This window comes from Tachypleus tridentatus, chromosome 6 (assembly GCF_004210375.1).
Source record: "Tachypleus tridentatus isolate NWPU-2018 chromosome 6, ASM421037v1, whole genome shotgun sequence".
Lineage (NCBI taxonomy): Eukaryota > Metazoa > Arthropoda > Merostomata > Xiphosura > Limulidae > Tachypleus > Tachypleus tridentatus.
Window position 1 is genome coordinate 108,911,376 of NC_134830.1, and position 6,874 is coordinate 108,918,249.

Here is a 6,874-nt window from a genome sequence, read left to right on the forward strand (position 1 = left end):
TTATATAAATTAATGAACCTAAAGGAAATTTTCCTAAAATGGCAGAGAAAATGGTTATTTTCAACACTAACCACTGTTCTAGTTTGAATATTAAATGTAATTCCCTTTGAGGCTGAAATTTAATAAATGTTGCATCTAAAGCAAAATTTGAGTGACTGATTATGTAGATTTTTATTCTTTCGAATAAAATCTCGTTATAATAATTTACTAACTTGATCATAGTTTTTATTGGAAAGGAAATGTATTGCAAGGATACACTTTTAAACTCTTGTGCTTTCGAGCCATTTAGTCGTCTTTAACGTGTTTACAAGTTGAATTAGTATATTATTTGGAGTTTTATCACAAAGGTTTAGTTCTTCGCCGGTACAGCGGTAAGACTACGGATTTACAACGCTAAAATCAAGAGTTCAGTTACCCTCGGTAGACGCAGCAGATAGTCCGGTGTGCTTTTGCTATACGAAAACACTGTTTTTGTTGAATGTTACACAAAGCTACAAAAAAGATATTTGTTTTTTGCTGCCTCAAATTTTGAAGTGACAGTAAATACAAGTTTATAGTGGGATGTGACCGCCACTATTTGCACTTCACAGTCTTAATGTACAAAATGAGTTTTCTGCGACAACGACGCAAACCATTGATCCTCTAATTCACAGGCCGGTTACTATTCGCTTGGTCTCGTTCAAGTTTTAAATTAGGTGGGTTGCAAATCTTATAAAGTTTTGCATTTTTCATTCAAAATGTAATTTAAAGAATAGTTGAATATTTATCAAAATAGGAAAACAAACTGAGTTGTGGGATATCATAAACACATCCGTTTAGGTAAAGTTTCATTCTTTGAAAAAGGCATTTAAAAAAAAAACAGAATTATGTTCTTCATTGTTTTATACCCTGAAATTGAAGTACGTTACACATTGTAATCATTAAAAAAATTGTAGCTGAAATTAGAATTTGAGTGTCTAAACATAGCTGTCTTACAAAAAATTACGCCAAGTTCTGGTTTATGCCCACTAGATTATGAACTAAAAATAAGTGTTAAAAAACAAAAACTCGAAGAAATAATATGCTTCTATATATTATATCAATTTAAATTGTCGATATAGAAACATTTTTTTAGAAATAATAGGTTAACAAATAAAATATTTGGACCGATATTGATAATTTCATATTTTAACTATACTTTATCCTTCAAATCATTTCTCTAGTTATAATTGTTAAACCCGGAAAATATTTTATCATAATAATACGCGTAATAGACTTACGCTATTGTAAAATAGTAAGAACCAAAAATCTGTAAACTTACCGCTGCCTCATTGAACGACAAAATATTGATGAACCAAGTTGTTTATAGGTTCATATAAACCAGATATATGCTCAATTTTTTTATTATAATAAAATAGAGAATACACGTGAAAAACAAGAAATAAAGCACTAATATGATCCTTTTTTTTTTTTTTTTACTGACCTGTGTCGATGACACTATTTTTATGGTAATGGCGCACTAAATAATTTTTATTTAATTAATAATGCACTAAAGAATACAGAATAATAATTTACAAAATTCAGACAACGTTCCATAACTATCACAGTTTTTTCTAACTGAGCGACAAAACATGTTACAAATTAATCCGAGCTAGTTGATATCTTTCCCTCTAGAACGATTGTTTTTTGAATTTCGCGCAAAGCTGCACGAGAGCTATCACTAAAAGTACTTTTTACAGTAAAGTCTATACGGTATATCAATAAAATTTTTCTCTAAGCAGAGTGTTTTCGCACATACTCTTTATCCAAACTGATTAACTTTGTCATCAGATTTTTCTCACTGTATATACAGCTTAAATGGCATTGAAGTACTGAGGAATCATTAAACATGTCACTGTTTAAAGTTATCTGAACAGACAACCCCGGTTGTAAAAATAAATATAAAACTCGTATCAAATTCAATGGCTGTAAGGCAAAAATAAAGATCTGAAGTATTCACTCTCATTTCTGAGTTTCGTGAAAAGAGTTTCAAGAAATCACTCTCAAATTACAATCCATTATTTGCTTGAAATGATGAAACACTTAGGGTTTTTTTGGTTTTTATATACCTTAATATAGTTAAGAATCGAAGAATCTATTAACAACACGTAAAAGCTAATCCATCTACTGCTCCATGCAAAAATCCAACAAAAAGTGCCCAAAGTTGATAACTGTCTCACGTTTAGAGGTACAGGGCATTATAATGAGGATTACAGATAGCTGCATTTTACTGCTCGCTCTATACATAAGCTGGATAATAGCTATCTTGCTGTGTACACAACAGGTATCAAAACCCTGGTTTTAGCATTAAAGTCCACACACTTACCACTGAACTATATGAGTGCATAAGTAATTTTTTCTTATAACTGTGTTGATAAAGTGAATTTTAATAGCAACAGTGGCTAAAGAAAATAAACCAAGATCCAAAAAATAATTATTCTGGAATATTTATTTAACCAAAGTGGGAAAAAATGTGAAAGTGTCAGTATAATTCAATGAAACAACAAAGGTTTGTTGTCTTAAATTATAAATAAAACAGAATTTTTTTTGCTTTTTAGCTTAAAACGAGTTGAATCCACCTTAATTGTAAGTTAAATATTAAAAAAGGTTTAATAAAAAATAAGTGTAATATTAAAACGAAATGCTTGGCAAATGTTAAATGATACTGTCAGAATTTTAAGTATGTATGGAATTTTTTTACACTAGGTGTCTGTGACTTGTGGTGATAAATTCGAACAATAAACGATAATAACACAATTCACTTGTTTGGAAATAATATATTCAAAACAAGTCAAACGTATGTACAAAAATTCTTTACACTATAGAATATTACAGTTGTACCGAAAGTTTTAAATAATTCTATTTTTTTTTTAAATTTCACTCAGATTGATCCATTTACCTTAGAATCCAATTGACAAGACTAACTATTTTTCTCTACTTTATTTTTTAGTGCACAGTCTGCGATAAATTCACTTTCGTTATCTCATGGACTACCGCAGTTGTATCCAGAATTTTCCATCAGAGTCTACACGGGCGGGTTCATTTACTTCAGAACGCCCTTTGATAAGACAAATTATTCTTCTGATCTGTGTTTAACCGTGAAATTCACTTTAAAATATCGCCCTTTATGGCTATTCACTCACACGTCGGCTAACTTCACGTTTTCTGACTTAAATTTAATTTCACTGAACTTTTCTTTCACTTAACTATCTATTTATGTATAAAATTTCTTCAACTGAGGCCTGGAATTTTCTACAACCTAAGCGAGCGACGCCATAATGTAACAATAGGGTAACGTGAAAAACATTTATGGTTCTGGTAATGTGGCATCAAGGATATTAGTAAAGCCTAAACAACAACGTAAATGCAAACACAATATTTATGCTCCAAGTAAAGTGACATCAACAATATTATTAAAGCCTAAAAATAACGTAATTGTAAACACAACGTAAAGATTCGTACAGAGTTACGTAACGAAATTATTCACAACCAACTGTTTTAAAACAATCTATCTTCAACAATCCTGTCTTAAAACTAAAGTTATTAAATATTAAGTCAGAAAATAAATTAAATAATGATACTTACACTAAACGATCTTATGTATCCAACAGATACTAAATTCATGGGTAACAATGATTAGCTAATATATTAGCGAATCATTATATTAAAAATGAAGCAGAACCATCATGGCAGTATTCCCTAGATTCCAGAGACTAAGATGTACTGGTCACAGAAGTTTATTTAAACTATATCAGAGTATCGTGTACAATACTGAAAATCCCACTCGTTTGGGTTGAGAAAATATTTTACATAGAAGAGCGAACAACGTTTCGACCTTCTTCGGTCATCGTCAGGTTCACAAAGTGAACTTATTTCTCAACAAGTGGGTTTCTCGACATCACTGATGAAAATCCCACTATTCTTTAATTAAAGAGTAGCCCAAGAGTTGGCGGTGGGTGGTGATGACTAGCTGCCTTCCTTGTAGTCTTATACTGCTAAATTAGAGCACATTTTAACTAGAGACGGCTAGTGCAAATAGTTGTCGTGTAGCTTTGCGAGAAATACAAAAACAAACAATTAAATGTATAGGATTATTATTTCAATAGTACTGTTAAAGGAATTAAGGCCTAAAGAGACTTTAGGAGCTAAGCAATTGAAATTAGTTGTTAGTTAGAACAAATCTTGAATTTCTAGATAAGTTAACACTTAAATGTTGTAGTAATGTAGACTGTCAAAGAAACTTTACTATCTAGGAATAGTGTAGTTTAACGATATTACTGGCATCTCAGATGCTTTGGCACTTTATTTGCGGCAGTGTTCAAAATTATTTAGTTGTTTTGTAATGTGAATGTACGAATTTGATGTTTTTATATAAGTGATTATGTATTTTACATAATAGGTTCTATTGTGTTGAAATATATTTTAAATAACAGGCGTATAGGATGTTTTTGATTGCCAAAGCGATTTTATTCCACGAAAGCATTGCTAACAATGTTATATTATTTTTTAAAAAAGCTTTCTGGGGCAAGGAGATCTGTTATTTTCGTTTGAGAGATTATTATTTCTTGTTAAGTACTAAACTACTCAATAGGCTAACTGTGTTGTGTCTACCGCATATATCGAAACAAGATGTTTAGCTTTATGGACCTTAAGACTTATTGCTTAGCCACCAGTGGGCATTGAGAAAGGTAAGAACCTTAAAGTTTATTCGAAGTTTGCAGGAGTTAAATAGTTGTTTTCAATATTGTTTTGACTTATAGCCCAGATTGACTTAGCTACATGTATATGTGTTCATGAATATATTTGAATTAGTTCGCATGCGTGGAAGTATTTCTAACATATGCAAGTGAGATTCTTTAATTTCTGTTGGGTTTAAAAAGTTGTTTTAGAAGAAGAATACTTCGTTTGAGTTCTGTTGTAGAAGACGGTTAATATTACAGTTGGATACAAGCTATATTTAGATCTTAAATTTGTAGAACAAACTTTCTAAAAGTAAGTTAAAAGATACATATTCTTTGTGCTTTTCGAAGCAAAAGTGTATTTCCAATGATAAAAAACACCTTACTAAACGGTTATTGAAATCGAGTAACCTATGCAGAAAGTAATGATTGTTTTGAAAGATTTTTAAGTAAAACCAAAATTATCTTTATAAATGTGCTTCAAGATAATTTTCTTTACCCTTATGTCGTCAACTCAATCCCACCACAGCTTAGAAATCTAAAGGACAATATTTCTGTTAATTGAACTTACTAGATGGAGCAACAAAAGTCAAAGTTATATTATTCTTTTATGATAACTTATAATCTCTAACTGTAAGTGACCTAACATATCTTTGTTGTCCTTGGAATTTCGTGCCACATGTGACCTGCTCATCTTCTAAAAGTAAAACTCACTTTTTCACAGTTTTCCTCAGAGGCGTCGACTTTACCATTACACCTGAAGAAATCCAACATTCCCTCAAACAATCGGCCAACATAAAGTTACATGCAATTCCCAAGAACCGCTCCCAATTAACTGGCAAAACTACCCAGTTCATGAAGTTAACCCCCCTTCCAAACCAAAAGCAGATCTTATCCTCATCACGGGTGCTATTTTCAATACTTCCACTTCAAAGGCAAAAAATCTTATAGGGGAAATTGTTCAAAATCGTCACTACTCACAGCCCAATCAAATAGTCGACAGCTCCTCATCCCTTCAACCCAAGTGCCACTACACATTAATTCGTCTATTGCCAACCAATTTACCCTAACAAGTCAAGAAACTTCCCATACTGATCAAACCACCAAGATTGACTTCCCAGAAACCAAAGTTGTAACTACTTCAACAAATATTATCACTTTTGTTACTCTATGCAAACCAAGCCTCACGTGAGGAGACAAATCTACGCAAGCTCAACCACATCCTGTTCTTATCTTCAAGAAGCAACCTTTCTACCCCACACGCATATATCAATCGATCCTACACTACCTGAAAACATCTATTGCTTTGGCTCAAACTATCGTGATCACAGCCAATTACGGTCCAGGTTTACAACGTCCCGAACACAACTATGTTCTGAGAAATTAACTTACATCTTTTCAACCACTGACTTTTTTTTTTCGTTTGGGACCTTTCTCGGGCATGGTTCAGGTATACTTCAGCACCTGGATTGTGAAAGTGCGTTTTGTTGAGGCATTCCCATTTCCTCCTCCCTCACAACAACATTTTTCGGCTTTGGATTTATATATCTTTGCCGTCCTAAAGATCTTGTGTCCCACAAGAGTCGTTTGGTTTGTGAATTCTGGATCTGCCTTATTCATGGCTTTCTGGCCTCCTGTTGACTGTTTGAGCATCTTCAAATCTGTCTTGTTAACACTATCTTCTTTAAGTAAACTTAAACCATAAAATGTCAAGTACAGCCAACACCATCATTACCAGAGAACCTAAAGCTACTTGGAAATTTTGTGATTCGTATTGAAACTTGAAACTGTCAAACGTTCGTAGATATGTTAAAATATAGTTGCTAAAATAAAAATAATAATACTCTTTCAAAAATGGCAGAGGAAAAAAAGAAACCGCTGTTTAAGATAATTCTTTCCCTTAATTATCTGAGAAAATATTGCTTTTATGTAATATGTCTTTGTAATTGTGTAAAATATCGTTGTTTTCTTACTGTTATGTCACACAATTAATTATTTGCACTCTGTCCACTGCGCGGAATCGAACAACGGGTTTTAGCTATGCGTGTACTCAGACTTACTGATGACTCATCGAGAACGTACAAGCTATTTAGCTTTCATTGTCATGTTAAAGGAATGTTAGTCATTTCGATACAACAACGCGTCGAAATAAATTAGTTTTACATTCATATTCATAT